General features: G+C 40.5%; 1 protein-coding gene across 11 annotated transcripts in view; it reads left to right on the plus strand.

The window, feature by feature from the left end:
- The window catches only part of LOC100552334 (poly(rC)-binding protein 3), a 240,269-nt gene that overhangs the window by 23,288 nt on the left and 190,170 nt on the right, over window positions 1-26,811 (plus strand). Inside the window, exon 1 of one of the 11 annotated variants that reach the window (XM_062957907.1) lies at window positions 15,241-15,258. The exons of the other annotated variants lie outside the window; for them this stretch is intronic. The gene's annotated coding sequence lies outside the window, so the exon portion shown is untranslated. Of the gene's footprint in view, window positions 1-15,240; window positions 15,259-26,811 lie in introns of those variants that run through there. 11 annotated transcript variants of the gene reach the window in all.

Raw genomic sequence — 26,811 nt, forward strand, 5'->3', positions numbered from 1 at the left:
GAAACCAATTCAGCACAGCTGGGAATGAAGCGAGTTTACATTCCCCTAGCACCAGACAAACAACATACAGAGGCAATTTAACATTTCCAGCTTCATGAGGGTATGCTCGATTCCGGCCACAAGGGGAGCTGTTGCTTCACCGTCCACTAGTGACACCAAGTGCTGCACTTCCTCATTCCTTTCTGCATCTGCTAGCAGTTTTACTGTGTTGTAAATTAGTTAAATTAGCCTCCCGCATAAAGCGTACCTAAATTTCCTAGTTGACAGATGCAACTGTCTTTCGGGCTGGGCTATTTAATGGTCGGGGGCTTAACCCGACCCGGGCTTTGAACTCATGACCTCTCGGTCAGTAGTGATTTATTGCAGCTAGTTACTAACCAGCTGCGCCACAGCCCGGCCCCAATGTGACTCTACGCTGATGTGACTCTACGCTGCCTTAAATGCACTGTAAAAGCACCCTGACTTTCTCCTTGCTAACTATTGGCTTGAATTCCTTTTTACTTATTTCCCCTTTTGTAATTTCTCCCATTTCATTTTTCATTTCTTTCATAGATGCAAAACCTGTCGTATTGCCATCTTTAAGTCTGAAATTATTTCACTGACATTAACTACTGACTGCATCAGACACTTTGACATTATCCAGACAGCAAAACTGGATTTTGGTTGAGTTTTTAAAGGTTTAGACTGAAAGAAAAATACGAGCCTTTCTCTGTATCATGTTCAGATCACTCCCCACCTCCTATCTGTGTCATAAGAACGCTGCTATAATTTAATCCCAACTTCCATTAGCTACTAATGCCATATTAAATTGGGTTGGCTAAATTAGATCCTCTCTAGTTGTTTACTCTTACCTCTCATAGCATGTGTGTAAGAGCAGCAACTTGGCTTCCCGCATTTTCCCGTAATGTACTCTGCCCACTCTGTTGGCTCTGTCTAATCAATTTTATTGTCTACATATTTTATTGTCTTTGCCGTAACGTTTTGGGGATTCAGGTATAATCTTTAAAGGAACATAACATGATAAAAGGCAGAATCTTGGAATGAGTAAAATTCCACATTCTTTGGATGGGTGAACAATGGCTTTTTCTCAAACTTTCTGTATATATTGTTGTGCTACCTATATGAGGGGAATCAAACACATCATGCTTGCTTTTGAATCCCACAGGTCTCTTCCTCAGGTAAAGATGGCAAAATATTATGCACGTGAAGAAAGATGATGTTTAGGATCACAATTCTTCATCTTGCTTGAGGTGCTATGAAGAAAATAATCTAAAAGTTAGGTCACAGTACCCAAAATTATGAAATGACTGGCAACAAAAGCAGTGAAAGGAATTCAATAAAATGTCCTTCCCTATTTACATAAATGTATTTATTTATTTTTATTTCTCACATTTATATCCCGCCCTTCTCACCCAAAGGGACTCAGAGCAGCTTACAACAGTGGCAACAATTAGATGCCCATACAACCAATATAAAACCGTACATAAAACAGTTAAAACTATTAAAATACATTATGAATTAAAAAATATACATTTCAAACATAAAATCAGATCCGTTCTTCCTCATACTTTGTCCATAAATAACAAACAACTTTTTGCAATATGGATCTGCGCTTATCCTTTCTTTCATATATAAAGAATAAAGATCTGCTTTTTATGCATATGATTTAAAGGCATGTATGTAACCTGGAAGCATTTCATATCTCCAAGCCAGTCCTTTAGCAAGACTTTAGTATATAGACTTGGAAGCCATCTTATACCTTTTCAAAAGGCCAAATAAATGGGACTATGGAAGTTGTCCTTCAGTAAAATTCACAGACTCTATCTTTCTCAGACTTTAGTGACAACAGCTACACCGAGTTGTATAAATGTTCTTCCCAATATTTGGAAATTTGAACTGAATCAAAACAAGAGTGTCTAGACTGATCATATTATGCTGCACCTTCAAAATCTGTAGTCCATTTCTGAGCCTATTTCAAAGTCCCAGTTTCAGCATTTAAAGCCTAAATGGCCTGGACCTGGCTCATCTATTGTACTCTCACATATTTAGACGTAAAACCATATTCAATCTCCTCTGGTTGCCCTCACAAAAAGAGGTCCCTAAAGGTAAAGCCTTCTCAGTAACAGGAAACCATCTGTGGACAGCTCTACCCAAGGGAACTTAGCTCATGCTTATACTGTATAGTGGTTTTTCCAGTGTCAAGTGAAGATGTTTTAATTTTCTGTGGCATTTTTAAATTTGTCTGCATATATTTTCACCTTTGATTTTGATCTTGCTGCTGATTTCAATCAGTTTTATATGCTGCTAGTTGTATATTTTCTTCAGTGGTTGTTACGTTTCTCAGACAAGTTAAGACTTTTCTATTCTGACAGGCATTTGATTAGTCACTATATAAGGCTTGTTTCACTTAAACAATGAACTGTATTTTGCTAATTATTGTGATATGTGTTTTAATCAGGGTGTTGGCATGTCCAGGTTATTCTGAATTTATTTGCTCATTAGATAATATAATTAGAATATGGCATGAAAACACAAGGATGCTACTACTGCTAAATATCAGTCTGAATTAATGGTCACAGGATTAATCATTGTTTAATTTCATTTTCATTTTGTATCTTGCAAAATTTGAGTGATCTGCTCTTTAAAAATGTAAGCTATGATCTGGGTAAAGGGCAGCATAGAAAGATAAAGATGATGGTGATGATTTAAAAACTATTTTATATATAGGTTTATATTGCACATTTTAGTAAGTGGTGATTAGAGGTGCATTAAACAACAACAAAAGATTGAAGGCATACATCCTGATATCTAAACATCATTTGAAATGGATTTCATGTCATATGAAAGAGTGATGTCTCATCTGATCCTTGGAATCAATGGAAGATCTGAAAATAACAAGTTGATACGGATTAGTGACAAAATAGAAAGATGATTTTCTTTAAGGTTGTTGGCAAGTTCTGAACTTATTTGTTCATTACAACACAAAATATTGTTAAAATGTAATACAGGAGCTATTTTGAATGCTATCAGTTGAATAGTGATACTTAGGACTTCATCAGACGCATTGCAGAAGGGGAAAATCATCTTTTTAGACAAAAGATTCATCTCCTCCTGTTTCGTTTTACAAATCCCATCAGATGCTTTATTTTCTCTGGCTTTTTTACATTCTGTCCTGTGTTCGGATTCCTTTTTTAAAAAAAAACCAGGGAACACTTTAATACCAAAAGCCAACATTACTATTAATCTCATCCCACTTGGGAGTGGGGGAATTTTAAACTTCTTTGCCATAATCTGTCTTTCCCATGTCTTCCTGCCCTGCATTAGACCAATGTTATTGTAAACAATTTCGCCATGTTCCCCTCCTCCCAGGCTTTCCTTCCTTCCATTAAACCAGTATCATGAGGTCACGAAAAGTTGGAAGCAACTGAACGAAAAACAACAAATGTTAAAAAGCTAACAAGAGCACAATTTTGAGTGTAGATTACTATTGAGGAGAAAATGCAGCAAAAGCAAAAGTGGTGAACACCCATTCTTCCATGTCACTGAAATGATTTAACACGGGCAAATCAGTCAGATCCCATCCCACGTATTTTTAATAACTTTCTCACATTGCCGGGTGCATTAGGAGCTCAGAAGATAGGTTTCTCCTAATTTCCTGCCCCCCCCCCTCTACACTTCTACTACATTTCAGGAACGAAGTGCAACGGATGACAACCTGAAGTAGTTTTACATCATGTGAAGGCCTCGGTGGTACTTTGTCCCTGAAATGTCTTAGAATGTGTAGGAATGGTGGAGGACTTGAGTCTGATGAGGCCTTTACTGTTGATGAAGCAAAACAGGTTGAGAATCACATTAAGGGAATTTGTTTAGTTTATGAAATTAGTAAAATGTATTATTGTCAAGGCTATTTCACATAGACAGTAACACTGAATGATAAGAGGTTAAGTGCTTGTGTATATAAAGAGTCATGGAGTTGAAAAACAAGGGCAGTTTCATAGAAGGCTTTTGTCATGCACACCCTTACCTTGCCTTATTCACTAAATTTTAAAGGAGCTTCAAACAACATCCTTCTTTGTTTGTAATGCTCCCTTGTTTCTCCACTGCTCTTTCATCTTTTGTGCCTTTCGAGAAGAAGAACTGATTTGTAACAGTAGCACCACATGGCTTCTGCAAGCATTAGCTATATATCTTCATGAAGGAGAATTTTCTGGCATTCATATTCCTGTTGATCGTGATGAACTTATCCTAAAGCAAATGGATTTTGCAGCCTTGATCAAGGGATTCTATTGACTAAGTAACTTACAATAGGAAATAAATAAATAAATACATCAATAAATTGCAGTTGTTTAGTGCTGGCTCTCTCTTATCTGCTTTTTAAAATCCAGGACTTAATGAAGGATATGGAAGAGAGCCTGTGGGAATCCCTCCCCCCATTAAAGGGCTGGATAGGGTGCTTTTTTAACCCCGTTGAAGGATTGTATCACCCTTAATACACGCTGCAGCGCACATTGACGGTGGACGTTTTCTGGCCACTGTAGCCTCGAGTTGTCATTATATGGTCAGTGTAGAAGTACCCTCAGGAAGTGCATGGAAAATTGCTATTGTGGGATCACTGTATCATCCTGGGACTGGCTACTTCAGTTCTCTGCCATGAAGAAAGGAGGTGGAGGGAAGAGAAGCTGGGCACAAGGAAGGCAATGTAGATAAACATCTATTTTCCGAGGGAAATAGAAATTGAGGTTAAGAGACTGTAGGCACAGTGTTTGGCCACTAGAGAGCAGATGGGAGTTGGGCTGTTATTTTTCCTTCTTTCCACAGTTACTAAAAACCAGTTATAAAGTTTCCCACTCAAACACCTTGTGATATAACAGCCCAATTCCCATCTCCAGCATACTGTTGTTGTGAGCTTGATTTCAACTTCAAGATCTTCCAGAGTCTTAGAGCTATACACTCTAAATATCCTAGCAAGCAGAGGGCCCATCAACTCTCAGAACAGTTAGATAATGTCATAGTATTGTTCAGGAAATATTTTAACTCTTTATTCAGTGTGTAGTGTCAAGATTTTATATATCACCCACACGAAAACAGAGCTTTCGTATTTTATGGAGTGTTTTAAAATGATTATGTATTTATGTTTTTAGAATGCTGTAACCTGCCTCAAGCCATGAGGAGAGACGGACAAGAAATAAAACTAATAATAATAATAATAATAATAATAATAATAATAATAATAATAATAATAATACGATATACTCAAATGATAGGAGCCCTTTGGTAATCCCCCCAGTTGCCACAGTTTGAATGACACCAGTAGTATCAAGACAAATGCAGCATAATTAATGAAAAAATCACAGGGCAACACTCCCACTCCCCCCAAATTTTATACCAACAACATTTTTATGAAACACTTTTAGAGCAGAATGGTTTGGTACATACCACTTCAATTTCCATTTTATGCTTATATGATGTATTTTAATTTTTTAAAATAGGAAGCCAAAAAGGGAAGGGCAGGAACAGCAGTGCCCCTCCAAAATTAAAGAATTAGAGAAACAAGATCTTCAAAAGCTGGTGCACTTTATCGCTTCAAAATGCCATACTCCTGCTTGAGGAAATTGCATTTGTACTTCCAGAATTTCATTATACACAAAAAATACAGGAAATAGCTCTCCCTGCCTCCATTATCCTCCATGGAGATATGAATGACAGAGTAGCCCTGCTGGGGAGAGAGTTAAGACCTGAATGACTAAGAACCGTCATTCAGGGAGAACAATGTTGATGAAACAACTCACCAATATTTTCACAATGTGCCAACCATTTTGCTTAGTCTTGTAGCTTGATATGTGTGTGTGTGTGTGTATATAGCAAGCAGGGACTCCTGACATTCTTGTTGACTTCTATATACAGGCCTTTTATCTGTGTTGCATTTATGCTTCTAATGGAAGAGAAGAGATTCCACGCAGGAAATAAACTGGGTCAAAAGCTTCTGTTTGAAAAGGAAATATTAAGTCGAGAATCTCTCTGATAAATGATACTGCATTTTTATGAGAATATCTAAGACTTTTAACGAATATTAAAGGATCAAAAATCAGAGGCAAGCCTAGATTGTTCAGGTGTAATATGTCAAGTAGGCCAGCTTAAATTCATAGCAGTGATTCTCTATATTTGCATTTTAAAGCACTCCACAGGAAGGCTCGTCATTCTGAGATTCTACTACATCAAAAGAATTGCAATTAATATGATTTCTGCAAAAGCAGTTTTGTGTGCGCGCACACACACAAAACTGAGGGGGGGGGAGCGTGTAAAAAAGATTGTTAAGTTATGAAATTCTTTTGCAAAGAAAAATAAATGTAGATGCATGGATTTGAAAAGCATTTCCCAAGTAACAACTTAACTAGGGCTGGTGGTTTATTCTGTAGCATTTAAAATTGTTTTTGTAAAAGCTTTTGCTGTGCATCAAAGACTCTAGGATGTGACTAAATCATCGCCACCACAGACAGCAGATCTGGGAATAATGCATCTCTCCTGAAGATGTTGTTCTCATAATTTCTTGTTGTTAAATAAGTTGGTGATTAGGGATGCTGGGAGTTGCAATCTAATCACACCAGGATAGCTGCATGATAAGAGATCTCTGAGGCCCCATCTACATTGCCATAAAATGCAGTTTCAGAATGCCAATTTTAGACTTGTGCATTTGTATAGAATTGCTATCCGTTTCTGTTTGTTTCATTCGTAAGACCCCCGTTTTCATTTTTGGGAGCCTTCTGAAAACAGGCACCTTTCCAAATGGGTGTTTTTGTTCCGCATCCGAAAATATGAAAATGTTTGACCCATTGGCTACTATGGGCGAGCTTCCCCAGACTCCCTTTCCCCTTGGTTTTAGGGTTAGAAATTGCCACACACGGAGGCAATCTACCACTTTTAGCCCTCCAAGTTTTATAACGTTTAGGTCATCTTTTTTATAAATAAATTCTTCTTAAAAACATTCCCTCTTTCCCCTCACTGGCCCTACCCTCTAACTTCTTCAGGAACAGCAAGAGGGAAGCAGAGCAGGGCACCATTCCTTCCTGCCAAATGTCAAAGATGCACCATCACACCACATACACAGCCCAGTGCTCAGCCTCACTATTTCACTTATTCTTTAACTCGTGACAATGGGGGGAATACCCCTTCCCTTCCCATCATTTTTGCCAATGACATGGCTTGTCTTGGAGCTGCCGCCTTGTGTCGTTGCTTGCTGCTTCTGTTGCTGCCTGGCTGGGTTCTTTTCTCTCCTCCTGAATTTCCTCCTCCGTCTCTCATGCAAGGAAGGCATCTTCAACACCCCTCTTCTTCCTCCTCTTCCTAAGAGGCACAGAGGAGAAAGAGAAGGGTGCTGGAGGTGCCTTCCTTGCATGAGAGGAGGAGATTCAGGAGGAGAATCGCACTCGCCACACACTCTCCAAGGCATTTTAAGGAGGCTTCCCACTTCCAGATAAGGAAGAGTGATGACCTCCTGGAAGAGGAGAGTAACTGAGGGTTTACTTTTTGTTTGCTGAGAGAATAAAAAGATTAAACTGTGCTCACGAAAAGCAGGCAAGGAAACGGTACTCATTCCTGCTTACTTTTATTCCGAGCTAATTTTTGTTCTGGGGGCAGGGGATGTCCTGTTTCATGCTCCAGTCCCAAACTAAAGGAACAAATGAACAAATGAAATGGGAGAAACTGATACCACACACATGTCTACCGATTATCTGCACTGAACTTGATTATATAAGTATGCACTGTCAAATCTAGTTCAATGCAGATAATCTGCATTCTGAAACTGCATTATAATACAGTAGAGTCTCACTTATCCAACACTCGCTTATCCAATGTTTTCAATACATCGTGATATTTTGGTGCTAAATTCGTAAATACAGTAATTACTACATAGTATTACTGTGTATTGAACTACCTTTTCTGTCAAATTTGTTGTATAACATGATGTTTTGGTGCTTAATTTGTAAAATCATAACCTAATTTGATGTTTAATAGGCTTTTCCTTGATCTCTCCTTATTATCCAACATATTCGCTTATCCAACATTCTGCTGGCCTGTTTACGTTGGATAAGCGAGACTCTACTGTAATAATAATAATAAAACTTTATTTATACCCCGCCACCATCTCCCCATGGGGACTCGGGGCGGTTTACATGGGGCAGAGGCCCAAACAACATAGAACAAAAAATAGGCAACAAATAAAAATCACACTATAAAAAGATAAAACAGTAATACAATATATCAATTAAAACAAAAATACAGGATAAAAATTGCATTTAAAACACATAAATGGTAAAATCATAATAATTATACGAGGGTTATCCAGAAAGTATAATATTTTGGAATTAAAAATGAACAAAGTATAGGAGAAAACATTTACCATACGCAGTTGAAAGCCACACCCAAATACCACTTCTCAACATAGTCACCATTCAAATCTAGGCACTTATCATAGCGATGAATGAGCTTGGCAACTCCTTCCCCACAAAACTCTGCCGCTTGCGTCCTCAATGCAGCGTTTTGGTGGCGATGCGCAGCTGCAGAAAGGTGTGACCGGCTAGTTGAGGACGCAAGAGACAGAGTTTTGTGGGGAAGGAGTTGCCAAGCTCATTCATCGCTATGATAAGTGCTTAGATTTGAATGGTTAATCAAAGGTTAAAAAACAAGACACAATTAAAACTGACTTGTTAGGCCTGCCAGAAGAGATAGGTCTTCAGATGTGTTTTAAATTCTGATAGTTCATTTAGCTATCTGAGTGCTTCCGGCAGGTCATTCCACAGTCTTGGGGCAGCCAATGAAAAAGTCCTCTGGGTGATGGCTGCCAGTCAGGTTCTGGCAGCTTGGAGTAGCTGCCCCCTAGAGGACCTAAGTATGTGTGGTGGATTGTATGGGAGAAGGCAATTCTGTAGGTAACCTGGACCCAAACCATGTAAGGCTTTAAAGTAGACATTCCTCTTGATTGAATGCACATAGAAAAACATTGTTAATGGCTGTGTGGAAGATCAGCTGACTAAAGTCTAATCACAGCAGATTATGGAGGGGGTGATACCACTATTTGCTACACTCACGTGAGTTGCTTCTCAAACCTTAATGTTTTCTAAATAAGCCACTTGTGACCTTTTTATGTACCCTTCTCATGCCTAGTTCTTCTACACTGAAAGCTTCAGGATTCATCCATCTCATACTTAGAGTAAACATTCAACCATAGCCTGGTAATTATAACCGCTTTGAGTCTCCTTATGGAGAGAAAAAGCAGGGTATAAATAAACATTATTATCATTATTATTATTATTATTATTATTATTATTATTATATTTTCATGAAACTGAAAGGGCTTTAGGAATACAATTCCCCTTTATTATTGCATTGCGTGAAAACATGATTCCATGAACTAATAAAAATGTTATATCTATGATATACCAATTAAAATGTTATATCTATGATATACAGATACATACAATTATGATGTTCTCAGCATGGAAAAATTGTTTGCCTCAATTTTAAAACCAGCACATTATTTGTTGTGATTTGGATAAGCTGGGGAAAGCTATGATGCACTTGATTGAGACTTGTTGAGGAAAATAATCCTTCGTTGGTTCACTTACCCTTCAAATTGACTGTTTAACTTTTGTAAATAATGAGGTGGCTTAATCACAAAGACATTCATTAGGCAACTTCCTCCATCACTTTAGCAACTGTAACGCTTCCTAGGGATACTGAACACAATGTGCAGAAAATATGTGCTCAGCTTGCATTCCAATATGCAGCTCTTTCTAACTTCAGTGAAATTGCCCAAAAGGAGTAGTTTAGTTTTAAAACAGATGGTAGCAGTGCTGTAGATTTCCCTGCAGCTAAGTTTAAGAGAGAAAAAGTACTAGTTGTTTTTGCACACAAGTGCTGGTTTTATGATGCAGAAGAAAGTAAATTCCTTTCTAATGGAAAGTCTTAAGGGTCATTGAGTGCAATAAAACCATATTGGAACAAACATCTTTTCCCAGTACATCTCTGTACAGTACTTAGTAGTGGCAACATCCTCAAATTAATCCTAACCATTGAAAGAGAGAAAAAAATCTTCTTAAAAGAGGCTGGCTTGTCATGCCAACTGAACAATCAACCTAGGCTGGGCAGATTTTTTTTTTTAAAAAAACAATGGGTTATTGTTTACACTGAATAGGGATTGATAGGAAGGTTGTAGCAACATAAAAGGGGCTCTGGATACAGTCCAATGGTCATTCTATACATACATTAAAACCTGAGAAGAAGTGCATTGGGGGGGGGGGGGGGGGTTGATGGCTAAGTGATGTTTAGCCAAAATGCTGGAGGAATTGGGAGTAATCAGGTCGAGAGCTGGAAAACACGTGTTTAAAATGTGCCTTTTAAACCCAATTCTTCTTGAGAAGCATGCACTTTTCCATGCCTGTGCATGGAAAAACATGAGCTTTCTTTCCCTCCCCCTTGTGTGGACTCCTCCAGAGCAGAGTTTTTCTGAAATGCCCAAAACAGCTGATGAGCTGTCAAATGGACGCACAGGTGACTTAGGGAAGCACAAGTGGAAAGCAAATACAGCTCTCTCGAATTCTGTCTTTTACACTTTATAATGTTAAATAGAGCTTGAATTAACAATAGTGTTGCATCCCTGGACTGCGTAGGCACCTCAAAACGACACTGGAGCCCCAGAATATAAGCAAGCAAGCTGTTTATTGAAGATTATATGCAAGCAAAAGCAAATCAAAGTTCAAAGTCAATAAAATGGGTTTGAATCCATAAGAATAAAGTACTTAGAAATTCTTGAAGCAAGAATCTATAAAAATTACTCGGCCTGGAGGGACCTCCGCTGCAGTCTGGCCAGCTAGAAAAGGCCAGACGGGCGAGGGCGAATAGCGCGGAAGGCTCTGGCCCCGCCTCCCACGCTATTCACCCTGGCCTCGCCTCCCACGCAGCGTGGGAGGCGGGGCCAGGGCACGCTGGGCGGGGGGGCGGGGCACCGCCCTGACGGTGCCCCGCCTCGCACCCAGTGCGCCCTGGCCTTGTGGCAACTGGCCGGGCAAGCCTTGTGGCCTGGCTGGCCTTACCCAGCCGGCAGCCGGCCGGGCAAGGCCAGCCAGGCCAGGGCGCACTGGGTGGGAGGAGGGGCACCGTCAGGGCTGTGCCCCGCCTCCCGCCCAGCCTGACGGCGCCCCCCCGGACCTGCGCCCGAGGCGGCGGCCTCACGTGGCCTCCATGGTGGGGCCAGCCCTGCTAGGAGCTGGCTTCAGGGTTTGGTCTTTCAGAAATCATGAGACTTGAGGGTTGAGACCCTTGGGTTGACTTTCCAGAAGACTGCCAGCCGGGGAGCAACCCAGTATGAGGTGTTTTCTCAAGGGCTCAGGTGAGACTAACAGCTACAGCTTCTCCTGGACTAGGGAACTTATCCTATGTGTGTGTGTGGTGGGGGGGGGGGGGAGCATCATTTAAGTGTGGTGCTTAGTTCTGTAGCATTGCAAATCACTATGTTCCATTATTCATAACTTATCACATGTTGCTTGAATTTGTTGGTTTACTTGTTACTATATGTTGTCATCCTTATCCCATGAACAATTGGATTCCCTGCCCTCTCCCCTTTTAAAAAAATTGTGTCAAACTTTGACATTGCGAAGGATTGAACTCTTAATATTAAAGGCAAAAAAACTAGCGATCTGCTACAGTAGTGCTATTTCTTATTATTAATTTTTTAAAAAGATTACCATGTAAGGATTGGGCAGCTGAATTACTACTGGGGGCTCATTGCTGGGTTGGGGACCTTCCATAGGACAGCCTATTTGCACATATTCATCAATATGATTCAATGTGGGCAATTCTAACATCTCCCATCCCATGTGTTTTTTGGTCTTTTGTGATGGACCATCCCAGTTCCTGAGCTCCTGAGACAATCGCAGACCATCTTCTCTCCCCTCCCTCCCTTTTTTTGGACTGTTTCTGACATTTCCCTAACGAATCATGGATGCTGACAGGAAGCCCCCCTGTGTCATGGAATGGGCTCCGTCACTTTTCATTATCTTAGTGGATTAGAGTGCTTTTTTAACTGGGTGGGGGGAGCATGTGAGATAAAATCCTAGGTTGTTCCCCTCTCCTTTGTCTACCTCAAACACTTAAATATTACATACTACCTGTGCCCGGCCATGCATTGCTATGGCGAAGTATGGTGGTATGGGAAATAAAGAATTGAGGAATTGGTGGTAGTTAAGGTAAAGGGTAAAGGTTTTCCCCTGACATTAAGTTCAGTCGTGTCTGACTTTGGGGGTCTCCATTTCTAAGTCGAAGAGCTGGCATTGTCCGTAGACTCCTCCAAGGTCATGTGGCCGGCATGACTGCACGGAGAGCTGTTACCTTCCCGACGGAGCAGTACCTATTCATGTACTTTCATTTGTATGTTTTTGAACTTTAGGGTTGGCAGAAGCTGCCTAAGTGAGGCCTAACTCTGCCTGTCCCCTGGGCTGAGTGGGTTGCTAGGAGACCAAGTGGGCGGAGCTTAGCCTTCTAACTGGCAGCAATTGGATAAAAACAATTACTCCTCTCCCTCTAATTAGGACTTTATTTTTCTTTTCATTTTGTTGTATCAACCTGGAGGCATGGATGATGGGTTGTGTTGTCAAATTTTGAGGTTGGGGGGCCTGTAGTTTTGTTGTTTTGTCGGTCGCCAGGATTCCATCACTCTTTTATATATATATAGATGTTTTAATTGTTATAATGTATTTTAATGATGTGTTTTTATCGTTTTAATTGATTATATCTACTGTTTTTGTTTTATTATGTTCTTGGCATTAAATGTTGCCAACTGTTGTAAGCCGCCCAGAGTCCCCCCGGGTGAGAAGGGCGGGGTATAAATGCTGGAAATAAATAAATAAATAAACAGAATTTTAAATAGGTGGCCATTTAAGTACAGTCGTCCATATTTTAATCCATCCTTTATATGTGGTTTCATTACTTTATGGGTTGGTCAGCAAAGCCATCCGAGACATGAAACCTGAAAGCTTAGAATTTAGCCCCAGGATACAGGAAACATGGAAAGAGGTTTTTAATATCCATGTGGCCTTGCTAATTGCAAACACAAAAGACCTGAAAATGAAACTGCTTCTCTTTTATATTAGTTTTAAGTTGAGTGGGGCAGTACATTGAAGACACGGTGTGCGAACAAGCTCTGCACACACAAAAATATATTTTGGTTACAAGAATATGTTGCTTTGATATATGCTTCATCCTTCGAAGAACAAAGCAATAGAAAGGCAAGGCAACAGAAGGGTAATGGCATCCCGGCAGATGTGCATTCCCCAGTGCCCTGCTTTGCCAGGTGCCTGACGCCAGGTGCCTGCTGCATCTGCAGTAATCTATGCTTATCTTAGAGAGGATGAAACAGGACCTAGAGTGGCATTCCTCAGGGGAGGTTCAGTCTGTCACATCATACTTCAAAGGGGAGATGGTTAAGAAATCACCTGTGACAGTTGCAGAAATCTAATCTTATCTGGGGCTTATACCTCACAGAAACTGAATCAGGCTTTTCCCTGATTACCCTAATGAGGTTTCAAAGCAAAGAAAGCAATTTGCAAAGGTGAGGATGTTGGTTAAAGATAATGTGGCTTCAATATTACCTTAGGTATCTGCTTATTTGTGTGTGTGTGCCCCTTCTCGCAAACTAATCAAGAGATTTCATTCTTTGTGACAGTTGAGTAATGTCTGTCTCAAATTGGAGCACCTCTCAAGTCAAACCAACTGAATGTCTTGAGTGTTGCTACTCTGGAAATGTCCTGCAAATGTCACTGGCGAAATGACTAGTATTTATCACAAAGGTTCTAGTGTTTATCTAGTCCAATCTTTGGGAACTTTAATGCTTTTGACACATTACTTTTAAGTACTTTTATATGAGCCCGTAAAGGGGGGTTAGCATTTTGATGCCTGCATATATGAATGAAAATGCCTGTCTTTTAATCCTCTCCCCCCCGCCTCCACTTTAATTTTTTGTTTTAATTTGGGTATTTTTGAATAATGATATTTCACTTGCCAGATTCACATTCTCGCCTCTCTCTTACTTCCCATTGGAGCAACAGGGTTAAAAAAGCACCCTATCCAGCCCATTATGGGTTGGGGGGGACTTCCCACATGCTCCCCTTCCATATCCTTCATTAAGCCCTGGATTTTAAAAAGCAGATAAGAGAGAGCCAGTACTAAACACCTGCAATATATTTATTTATTTGTTTGTTTAGTTTGTATGCTACTTTTCTCTTAGAGTGGGACCCAAGGTGACTAGCAAAGAGAATAAAGTAAAAATTTTTTACACAGTTTAAACTGTGGTGCTGAGCTGTGTGAAAAGCTCACAATATAGGGCTGTCCGGGTTCTTGTATATGAAGAGTTCTGATATTTTCATAGTGTGGTTGAATCCTATTGGATGTTGTTCTGGTCCTGTTAATATCCATCAGAGCATGTGCAAGTCTGCATAAGCTGCTTTGCTTAGCTACTGTAAAGTTATGTGTCCCTGTATTGCTTTTAATAAAAAGGAAATGAGTGCTGACCTCAAAGCAGGATATACAGGGAAAGTGGGGTCTGATGCTGAAGAAGTTGATTTCATATGTGTATTGGTAAAAATGTTTCATATACCTTATCTTTTAATGACAACCATTATGTGAGATAGGTGAGTTGAGACTTGCCTAAGGTTACCTAGTTAGCATATGGCCAGAGCCGGTCCAATATAGAGGCCAATGAAGCCCCTGCTTGGAGCGCACAGTCCCAGGGGCACCACCGAGCCCCCCCCCCCCCCGGCGCAGACCACTGGCTCCCTCGCCGGCGAATACAATAGGCCTCAGTTGAAGCCTTCCGTGTTCAGCTGCGGCAGGCATGGCTCTTTCTTCCCTATTCTCTCCCTCTCTCTCTCTCCCTCTCTCTCTCTCTCTGAGAGGTCGCAGAGAGATAGAGAGAAAGAGAGAGAGAGAAGCAGGAAGGGAGAGAAGGGAAGAAAGCCATGCCCCGGGAGAACGCCAGCCGTCCTTTGTCTGGCCTCTAGGGCCTGGATCCACCCTCTGGGGCCTTCTCCCGGTCTGCAGGGCCATCGCTCACCCTCTGAGGCCTGGACCTGCCCTCCGGGGCCTGCTCCCGGCCTCCGGGGCCTGGATCTACCCTCTGGGGGCTTCTCCCGGCCTCCAGGCCCTTTGCTCGCCCTCAGGGGCCTGTGGCAGGCATCCTCAGAGGTTGTGAGGTCTGTTGGAAGCTAGGTAAGTGGGGTTTATATATCTGTAGAAGGTCCAGGGTGGGAGAAAGAGGTTGGATGGCCATCTATAGGGAGGGCTCTAATTGTATCTCCTTGCCTGGGAGTCTGGGGAAATTTCCTTCCCTGGTGCTTTTTTAAAGCAGAGGCTGGATGACCATCTGTTGTAAAGGTTCTAATTTGTATCTCCTTGCCTGGGAGTCTGGGGATGTTTGCTTATCTGGCGCTTTTTTAAAGATGAGGCTGGATGGCCATCTGTCAGGGGGGTTTTAATTGTATCTCTTTGCCTGGGAGTCTGTGAAAGTTTCCTTCTCTGGTGTATTTTTAAAGCACAGGCTGGATGGTCATCTGTCAGGACAGGTCCTTTTCTCTCTCTCAAGTCTCCCCCCTTTCTCTCTCTCAAGTTATCTGGCATAAAGGTAACTAATGTTTCCAGTGGATTAGTGAAATGGTGTACTTTTGGATTGAAAAAATATTTTCAAGCCATTGATCGTTGAATATGTGGGTACAGAGTTGGTCCAGCTAACTTCATATAGCTTTATCAAACCTCCTCCTCCTCCTCCTCCTCCTCCTCCTCCTCCTCCTCCTCCTCCTCCTCCTCCTCCTCCTTCTTCTTCTTAAAATTATTCAGGTTTTACATATATATGATAAAAGAAACATGGCAACGCCAAAAGACAAAAGAAAAAGAGAAAAAATAAAAAAGGGGGGGAAATGTAAAAATAAAATAAAATCAAAAAATAAAGTTCCCTACTTCTGGTCTGTAGGATTCAGGAAGCAAGGCAAGTGGGGTTTATTTATCTGTGGAATAATGTCCAGGGTGGGAGAAAGAGCTCTTGTCTGTTTGAGACAAGTGTGAATGTTGCAATACAGTAGAGTCTCACTTATCCAACATAAACGGGCCAGCAGAACTTTGGATGTTGGATAATAAGGAGGGATTAAGGAAAAGCCTATTAAACATCAAATTAGGTTATGATTTTACAAATTAACCACCAAAACATCATGTTATACAACAAATTTGACAGAAAAAAGTAGTTCAATATGCAGTAATGCTATGCAGTAATTACTGTATTTACGAATTTAGCACCAAAATATCACGATATATTGAAAACATTGACTACAAAAATGTGTTGGATAATCCAGAATGTTGGATAAGCGAGTGTTGCATAAGTGAGACTCTACTGTACTTTTATTTTTGAACTATTGGTTGGGGGGGGGGGAATGGCAAAAATTCGGGGGGGGGGATTCTGTTCGCCTACACTTGAAAATTTTCTAGGGTTGGCTCTGCATATGGCTAAGATACAGTGGACTCCTTCTGACTCATAGGTCTGTTTTTTTTTTTAATGCTGCACTATACCAGTTCTTTTATTGTGTCATTCTTCTGTTTCTTACACATTTCTGCCCCCCACCCATGTTGAAACAATTTCTCAGACTGCTACATGCTACCTAATCACGTTTGTGAGAGAAAGGTGTCTGAAAATAGGACAGTATATATTATCAGCAATTGGGAAGTGTTACATTTTGAGCAAAAAGTAAAGAGCTGTTAATTAAACCATAGAGAAGACAGAGCTCTCAATAATGGGAGAGGAATAGCAAATTTAACTATTAAGCTTTTTAAAAAATGAAGCTATGCAAATCTAAACTAATTACATCTTTCCTGAGGGAATCCCCATTAACACACTACCTCTAGCCAGGCACTACAGAGAAGAAAACTAATGGATATATACCAAGAGATTTATCTCAGCTCATTTCTTGTTACGATGGAGCTCTAGGCTGTCAACACCTTTTAAAATATATGCATTGGATGTTGAGTTCAAGCTGCTTATGTAGAGCTGTTACCACAGTGGTTCTCAACCTGTGGATCCCCAGGTGTTTTGGCCTACAACTCCCAGAAATCCCAGCCAGTTTGCCAGCTGTTAGGATTTCTGGGAGTTGAAGACCAAAACATCTGGGGACTCACAGGTTGAGAACCACTGTTTTACCAGAATTTTCTTCGTATCTTATGTTAGAACAACAGTGTTAAGTGGAAGAATAGCTCTTCCTCATTTTTATTTTTTAAACTTTTGAGATTCATTTTTCCAATCTCAAAGTGAATACTGTAATTACAGAAATAAGATCCATGCGAGATGTGAAACTAAGGACTTTATATAAACTAGGTATCCCACTGCACTTGCATTATCATTGATAGTGGGCACATACCACACTGAATACTCTTGATATTGCACCTTTCTCTGCTAGCTAATTACATTGATTCACCAATCCATGCTTATATTCATATTTCTGCAAACCCCATCTGCATTGCTGATGTTCCTTAATAATAATACACTTTATTTATATTCCACTTTATCTCCCCAGAAGGACTCAGAGTGGATTACATTGCACATATAAGACAAACTTTCAATGCCTTTTTATATAGTGAACAACTATTGACGAGCAATTTAGAGCAGCATTGGATAGTGAGATCCAAGCTGTGGGTTAAGCCTTGTGAGGAAAGAAGCCAATAATTTCCAGAATATAACTCACCAAGTTGAAGTAGAAGCCACCGAGGAATTTTATTTAATTTCAGCTGAAAGTGATGCCAGCTTGCGATAGTTTGCCAAAAATAGACTGAGATCCATAACATAGCAAAGCATGCACTTTTATACAGTTTTTCAGGTTCAAAATTCCCACCGACCCAGGCTGAACCCAACCTTGCTGTGATTGGCAGGGGCTCCTGGAGAGGTGGGGGCTTGACACACCTTGGCCAGTGAGAGCATGCCGTCTGCCTTCGATGCAAATTCTCCCTCTGTCCAATGATGAAAGAGGGGCTAGCAGGCCTCTGAACAATGGAGGAGGTGATGGCTGATGATGGGATTAAGTGATTCAGAATCCAAGAAGGGGAAATGGCATTGCTTTGAGACAGTTCCATTCATGAAAGATTATTAAAATGTCCAAAGGTTACTCAATTCTTAAATGGTCTGACTTTGCCCTCTGAAAGTTTAAGAAAGAGTCCATTGTGTTATTTCCAGATGATGATCATGATAAGTCTATTAGGTAAAGTATGGGCGCCATGCTAGTGGCACCCAGGTCAAAAGGTAATGCTGGCCAAAAGTTCACATGAAGGTCACTGTGCTTCATTTTATATGGGGACAAGATATCATAAAAGATAATAATAATAATAATAATAATAATAATAATAAATAAAATTGATAGGAGACACATGTGGGATTCACAATGGGGGAGAAACATGTGATCCAGCATCACCATGTGTTGGGAGACAGATGCAGGTAGTCCCTTTAGGCTTCTGATCCCAAAAGGGTTCCGATCTCCTTTTGCATCTCTCATAGGGGAAAAAAGAGGGAATCCCAGAGGTTCTCCATCAGCCCAGGCAGGCAAAAGGCTTACTGGGGTTTCCCTAAGACTAGGAGATGGCGCGAGGAATACATGGGGTTCATGCAGGGAAAGGGGAAAGGGGTCCCTGATACTTAAAAGTTCATAGGAAGGGGAAATGAATGGCAAGGGAAAGATTATAAAGCATAATGTTTTCTTGGCTAACCTTTAGCCTAGCTATGTAAATGTTTCTCAGCTCAAAAGGGAGTCCCCTTTGTCTGTAAGTCGTTGACTGAAATGGGAAACAATTAGAAGAGTCGTTAATTTTTTGGCCCAGGTGTGGCTCAGATGGAAAAAGTCAAATAACTTTTGTGACATGGTTTCCAGTAATTTGTTACCTTTTGCTATAAATATATGAAATATAGGACATAAAGCCTTGATATAATGTACACACTATCTAACATGGGAAGGGTCCTTGTTGTTGTTGTTAGTGCCTTTGCAAATTGACCAAGACTTAACCCTTATTATCCAGCCTGATGTCCTTGTCCTTAGCAAAACTATAGGTTACTATTTTTTATTGGGGGGGGGGGGTCATCTTCAACTTCACAACAATGGCATACAATACACAAAGGTAAGGCCTCCCCTTTCATCTCTGGCATTTGGAGGCAATGCTCAACGCCATGGGGAGGTGCTCTTGTTCCATTTTTCCATGCTGAGGAGCCTGTTGTCCATAGACATCTCAGATCATATTGTCAGCATGCCTGCATGTCTGCCTTTTTACCTTTCCTGCCAAGGCGGTGCCTATTGATCTGTTCACATTACATGCTTTCAAACTGCTAGGTTGGCAGAAGCTCACCCCAACTTGCAGCTTCAAACTGCCAACCCCCTCGGGTCAGCAGATTTCCTGCAGCTAGCAGTTTAACCTGCTCTGCTACAGCAGCCCCTGTTGTTGTTGTTGTTGTTGTTGTTGTTAGGTGAGTTGTGCAATTCCAGCATTTAAGAACAAAAAAGAGCAAATATAAATATAAATCAGGGCCTTCTCAGTGATTGTCCCTTGAATATGGAACTCCCTCCCTGGTGAGATTAGATCAGCCCCCTCCTTCCTGTCCTTTAGAAAGATGGTAAAAGCTTGGCTGTGGGACCAAGCATTTGGGACATTGCAATAACCACAGCAATAGGAAATTTTATCCTGCTGACCGGATCCTGTACAGCTGACTTGTGATGGTTTTAAATAATTGTTTTAATATGAAGATAGCTGTTTTTAGTGTTTATGTATATTTATAGTTTATTTTGGGGCCCCTGGTGGCACAGTGGGTTAAAATACTGAGCTGCTGAACTTGTTGACTGAAAGGTCAGGGTTTGAATCCAGTGAACGGGGTGAACTCCTGCTGTTAGGCCCAGCTTCTGCCAACCTAGCAGTTCGAAAATATGCAAATGTGAGTAGATCAGTAGGTACCGCTTCGGCAGGAAGGTAACGGCACTCCATGCAGTCATGCTGGCCACATGACCTAGGAGATATCTACAGACAACGTAAGCTGTTCAGCTTAAAAATGGAGATGAGCACTAGACTTAATGTCAGGGGAAACCTTTACCTTTACCTTTTATAGTTTATTTTATGTTCCAGCATTGAATGTTTGCCATATATATGTTGTGTTCCATCCTGAGTCCCCTTCAGGATGAGAAGAGTGGAATATAAATGTTTTAAATAATAAATAAATAAATAAATAAATTATTAATCACTGGGAATACTTCAGGATAGCAACGTTTTGCAAATTTATCTATAAATAACTTGGCAGATGTGGGTGAGGTTGCCACCTAATTGTTTAGGGTGTTTCAAAAAAAAAAAAGAGGCAGTGAAGAGCACTTTTAAAAAATAACTAGATTCAACTTGCAAATGCATTTCGGTCCAAAGTATCTCAGGCTGCCTGATGGTCCTTCTCATTAACTATCCAGAACTGATGGCCTCACTGGTATTTTTCCAGGTCATATTTATCACTGCTGGATTTTGTGTAGTCCATCATTCTCTCTTCAGGATTATCTTAGTCTATATAACTTTAAACCTCACCCTCAATAAGATTATCCATATTGGTTACATCTGGGTGTCTTCTCAACATAATTTCCCCCCAGGTGCAAAGACAAGTTCTGAAGCTGTGTTTCATGATGCAAAGGCTGCAGTCATGTGGCAATAAAGCAAACGGTGCATGCTTCTCTTACTGAGCTACTTCAAGTGGTGTAAAAATGAACAAATTGGAGCAGAGAGTCTCTCTGCCTGGAAGGGGATGGGACTATTGCAGCTGTTCAGATTTAGTCAGATTGCAACTCTCAGCTTTCCTCAGCATTGATTGTATTGGCTATTGCTCTTCAGACTTCCAATCCACTAGCATTTGGAGGTTTTCATAATTTCCATTTCTGGACTAGAAGATAATACTATGGTTGAATATATTAAAAAAGAGATATGAGGAAATTGAAGAAAAACCAGGTGCATTTGTATTAGGGCTCTTTAAGCTGTGACTTGAACTCGCTGTCCCTCTGCAGTCCATATGTACTCTTGGTAAACACAGTGTTTCATCTCCCAGTTGCCTTTATTGTTTCTGTAATTGCAGCTATTGTATCTGCATAACTTCTTTCTGTGAAGAAAGAAAATTTCCCTATAACATGGTCTGTAGTTGCCACTGTGTTCTTAAATACTATTACAGATTGAAATTGAATAATGGAGAACTATGCCAAAGGGATCTCTAGTTGAGTATAGCAAAACTGTTAAGTGTATTTCTGTGACCATATGTCCCAATCCCAACTGATCCTTTTCTGAATTCCTTCATTTACAATGGGCTATAAGAAGCACTATTTGAATATCAAACAAAAAGTAGGTGCTAGAAATAATATCATACAAAAGCTGACTGGCACAACCTGGGGATCACAACCAGACACAGTGAAGACATCTGCTCTTGTGCTTTGCTACTCTGCTGCTTAATATGCATGCCCAGTGTGGAATACATCTTGCCACGTTAAAACAATGGATGTCTCTTAATGAGACATACCGCATTATCACAGGATGCCTACACCTTCCTCCCCCCTGGGCGGCCCCGGACCCCAACCACACAGTCTGCAGGGCAGCAGAAAACAAGCTTGCTCACTCCTCCCTATGACTTCCCCTCACATATTTGTACATGGCTATCATGTCTCCTCTCAGCCTTCTCTTTTGCAGGCTAAACATGCCCAGCTCTTTAAGCCGCTCCTCATAGGGCTTGTTCTCCAGACCCTTAATCATTTTAGTCGCCCTCCTCTGGACGCTTTCCAGCTTGTCAACATCTCCCTTCAACTGCGGTGCCTAAAATTGGACACAGTATTCCAGGTGTGGTCTGACCAAGGCAGAATAGGTGGGGAGCATGACTTCCCTGGATCTAGACACTATACCCCTATTTATGCAGGCCAGAATCCCATTGGCTTTTTTAGCTGCCGCATCACATTGTTGGCTCATGTTTAACTTGTTGTCCACGAGGACTCCAAGATCTTTTTCGCACACACTGCTGTCAAGCCATGCGTCCCCCATTCTGTATCTTTGATTTCCATTTTTTCTGCCGAAGTGAAGTATCTTGCATTTGTCATACTTTCGAAGACTTTTGAGTTACATCTGAGCAATGGCTTCAAATGGTTCAAAATCTAAAGGGTACTTCCGATGCGCATCTCCGCATTGGAAACCCGTTTGAATGTGCAAAACATCCAAGGAAATTTCCGATTTACAAGACTTCCACTTCCGAAGCCCAACCCTAACAGCTAGTATCTAGTAAATAGTTACTATTAATGAGCAGCTACAACGTCCTGGTGATTAGTCCAGATCACTTAGTTGCATCAAAAGCCAGTGAAAGGCCAGGAAATGTCAGCACTGGGTCCTTCTGGTCACACTCTCATTAGTAGACAACTAAGGCAGTTTTGGTCCCCAACTTGTATGGAAACTAGATTTGAAGGTCATATTCATTAATTTTATCCACATTGATAAACTTCAATCAGACAAATAAAAAACAAGAGATTTCTGAAGGAGTCTTAAACTGGATTATTGCAATGCACTCTACGTGGGGTTGCCCCTGAAGACGGCCCGGAAACTTCAGTTAGTCCAACGTGCGGCTGCCAGGTTGTTAACTGGAGCAAACTACAGGGAGAGATCTACTCCCCTGTTTAAGGAGCTCCACTGGCTACCGATTATTTTCCGGTCCCAATTCAAGGTGCAGGTTCTTACCTATAAAACCCTAAACGGTTTGGGACCCGCCTACCTTTGTGACCGCATCTCCCGCTATGAACCCACTCGTCCTCTTCGTTCATCTGGTAGGGCACTTCTTTCGCTCCCGCCACCATCCCAGGCTCGGTTGGCGGGGACGAGGGAGTGGGCCTTTTCTATTGTTGCTCCCCGGATCTGGAATTCCCTTCCGGAGGAGATCCGGCAAGCACCCACCCTGGCTTCCTTCAAAAAGCTGCTTAAAACCTGGCTCTTCCGCTGCGCCTTTGGATAACCGAGCCCATAGCTATAGTACTTGCACAGGCCATCTCTTTGACTTGAAACACTGCACTTTATTCCTCTGCCCCAAAGCATCTCAGAATATAACATTGTATTTTAGTTCTAGTGGTCCCTCCAGGCCATCCTCTCCTCCATCCCAGTGGTCTTTTTTTCTTTTTTTCTTTTCAGATTCATATGTTATTTGATTATATTCCTTCTGTTTATGTGATTGTTTTAGTCAATTGTTATGTTTTGTTTTTGTTTTTAATTCTTATAGCGTTTTATAGTGTTTTCAGTGTTTTATTGTACAATGTTTTATGCTGATTTTATATTGGAAACCGCCCTGAGTCCCTTTTGGGAGAGAGGGCGGTATACAAATAAACTTTTACTTACTTACTTACTTACTTACTTACTTAAAGCAGTCCCAGTCAGAGGTAATGGGGTCTTACCTACTTTCAATGAAGAAGCTGACACATTTCTTTTGCTTTTCCTTTTTTTGAGTAGCTAAATTCTTGAGTAATTTTATAAATGCAGGGCAATATATATGAAGTGCTGTTACAAGTCAGCTTTCAGATCAGAAGAACCCTGTTATGCTTTATGTGAGTGAAAGATGTTAAGTTTCCTCCCAGTCAGGCAAAATTATATGAATTTGTGTGCATTTTTAAAAAATGATTTTTCATGTTTTGTGAACTTTTGCCAAAAAATATAGAACACCATTTTGCTCTGGAAAAAATTTTTGCACAGGAAACTGATTTCTGGGCAGATTTGTTTTTCACAGATAGGTGTCCCTCCCTCCAATGCCCCAAAATACAAAATATGGTAGTTAGCCATTTTTTTCATCAGGGAGTGTCAATGTATGAAGGCACTCCCTCTCATGGAGATTGAAAAAATGTGGACATTCTTTACATCCTTAGATTTGCTTAGGCTTGAATCCAAAACAAGAGCTTGGCCTGTCAAGGAATCCAGACCAGTTTTAGTCCTCAGAGGTATTGCAGCTATCCCAAGGTCCATTGGCCATGCTTGGCAGAGAGATTAATGTGTGTAAAACTCGATGGTGTCTCCACAAAAGGTACAGAGATCACATAATCGATTATGTAGGATTATATCACAATTTTTTGAAAAAGTTTCATTTGTGCAGATTCTGCATGCCACTGTCATTTTTTTTTCTACTGGTTGTTACAGGCAAGATAGGACTTGTCAGGCACCCTTTGCTTGCTGACTACATGACCTGTTGTGAAAAATCCTTGGAACAGCTGATAATGCACTTCTGTAAATGCTACCAAGTTCAGTGAAATTTGCTAAGGAACTTTCAGTGTAATACCTGTGTTTGCAAATATGTTTCTGACTTGTTCTATGTTTCAAACTGTCCTTTGCCACAAATCTGACATTGCTGTATGACAGATACTTGAAAGTATATGCTGACAGTGTCTTCTAGCTACATTTCATGTTTACTGCTGTCATAAACTGAACCTGTCTAACAGAAAATAGCATGGATCCTATCAGTATGTGATGGGAGAAAGAACTCTGTTTATATGATTTCTAGATATATACCTTGTATTTCAGAATTTTGTCAACCAACAACTCTTGGTTTCTGGCATGGTATATAACACAAAGGAGCATAATGATATAACACCTACAGTTCAATTACTCTCTAGATTTCACTAGTATTTTTAAAATTATATCAATGCTATATTTTTCTGTTCTCTTATTGACTGTGAAACAACATGTTTTGGAAAGACTGTCAAATAGATAGATTTAAGGAATTATTTGCTACTTTATTTCTTTTGAATAATAGAGTTCCTGTTTTCTGTAGCGGAATTATATTCCACTTAAATGGATTGCAGAAATTATGATGGGGTTAAAAACTCTGGGGTTTCGTTTACCTTGTATTCTCTTCTTCATCGTTTTCATTTTTTTCAAAGACAAACAGGTTTACTCTTTGTTGGGTGTGTAATGCAAATGAATGGGTGTGGAATACCACACAGTTTGCACTTTGATTTTTGAACACACAAAAAACCTGTAATGGCCCCATTTGCTCCAAGGAGTTGGGTTTAATTTTCAACAAAGGAACTCTAAAACTATGGCAAAGAAGTGACAGAGCAAATATTAATATGGTGCCACCTGACCATTCACATGTAGTCTGTAAAAAGTAGCAGGGACAGAGCGGAGGATGAAGAAAGCAGCGCAATGCAGTCAAAACCTGAACAATCACCATTCATATCTCATAATACTGTAGTTCGACAATTGGGAAGTCATCTCTGGGCTCATGATTGGTTCTGGAGATTTGCACAAACATATCTTCTTCCCCCTCAAAAAAGAACAGTATTCTAAAAATATTATTTTATTAGTGTGAAGGGATTGTCTGTGCTTCTCTTCCCATCCTGTGAGAAAGAGGGGAAATAGCCTAGGATCATTATCTTTGTTGGCCATTTCCAACGTATGGTGACACTAAGGAAAACCTATAACACAAAGTGCTTAGAAAGTTATGTTCAGAGGGGGGTTGCAGTTGCCTTCCTCTGAGTATTGGACTGTATGACTTGCCCAATGTCACCCAGTGGGTTTCCATGGCTGAATCTGAATCCTGGTCTCCAGAGTACTACCCCAATACTTATGTTATCTTTCAATAACAAGGGAACCCGATATGAATTGCAAATACAGTAGAGTCTCACTTATCCAACATAAACGGGCCGGCAGAATGTTGGATAAGCGAATATGTTGGATAATAAGGAGGCATTAAGGAAAAGCCTAGGTTAAATCAAATTAGGTTATGATTTTACAAATGAAGCACCAAAACATCATGTTAGACAACAAATTTGGCAGAAAAAGTAGTTCAATATGCAGTAATGCTATGTAGTAATTACTGTATTTATTTATGATATTTATGAAATATCACGATATATTGAAAACATTGACTACAAAAATGCGTTGGATAATCCAGAACGTTGGATAAGCGAGTGTTGGATAAGTGAGTCTCTATTGTATTGACGAATACAGGTATTTTGGGGAGTTTTGCTGCAATTTTTCTGAGATTGAAAAATCTCCAAATGAGAGTAAAAAGTTGCATCTCATGCTGGTGATTGCCACTGAATACTCCAGGATTGTTGTTGTGTGTGTTTTGTTTTTATTTTACCTGAACACTACAGTAAGAATGCAGCCAACGGTAACTTTTGATCTGTCTGGAGACCTCCAAGGTTTAGATCCTCTCTACCTTGGATTACTCAGATTCCCTTGGTTTTGGTGCCTCCACTCACATGGGCAATTTTATCTTTTAAATCCATGAAGACAGATTTGGGACTTAATCTCACTATTTGAATACCCGCCATCCCACAATGCTCCTTTCCTACCATATTTGATCCATGGGTTTACCTGTTGTTTCCTTCTGCAGCCTGTCAGATTTTGGAGACAGATAACAATAGTCTCAAAACATAAACAGCGCAACACAGAGACAGATCATCCTTCTGCATTTTGTTCCGATTGCTAGTGACACATCATCCTGCAGCATTCTGGTTTCTATGCACTTCTTTCTTTAATTTCCTGAATTCCTGTTTGTTTCACTGGATAAAGAAAGGCAATTAATGGACTTTCCAAACAACCTTGATTTATTTGAGTAAATTGATGGAAAATTGAAGATGGGAGGAGATGGGCTTGTGTGATGGGGTATGTTAAATCTCCTGCTTTATTTCGACACTTTTTACAGACGGAGTACAGACAAAATGCTACAGGATTCATATTCAATTACCTTTAATGTGATGAAGTCCTTAGAGT

This window comes from Anolis carolinensis, chromosome 6 (assembly GCF_035594765.1).
Source record: "Anolis carolinensis isolate JA03-04 chromosome 6, rAnoCar3.1.pri, whole genome shotgun sequence".
In the NCBI taxonomy this organism is placed as follows: domain Eukaryota; kingdom Metazoa; phylum Chordata; class Lepidosauria; order Squamata; family Dactyloidae; genus Anolis; species Anolis carolinensis.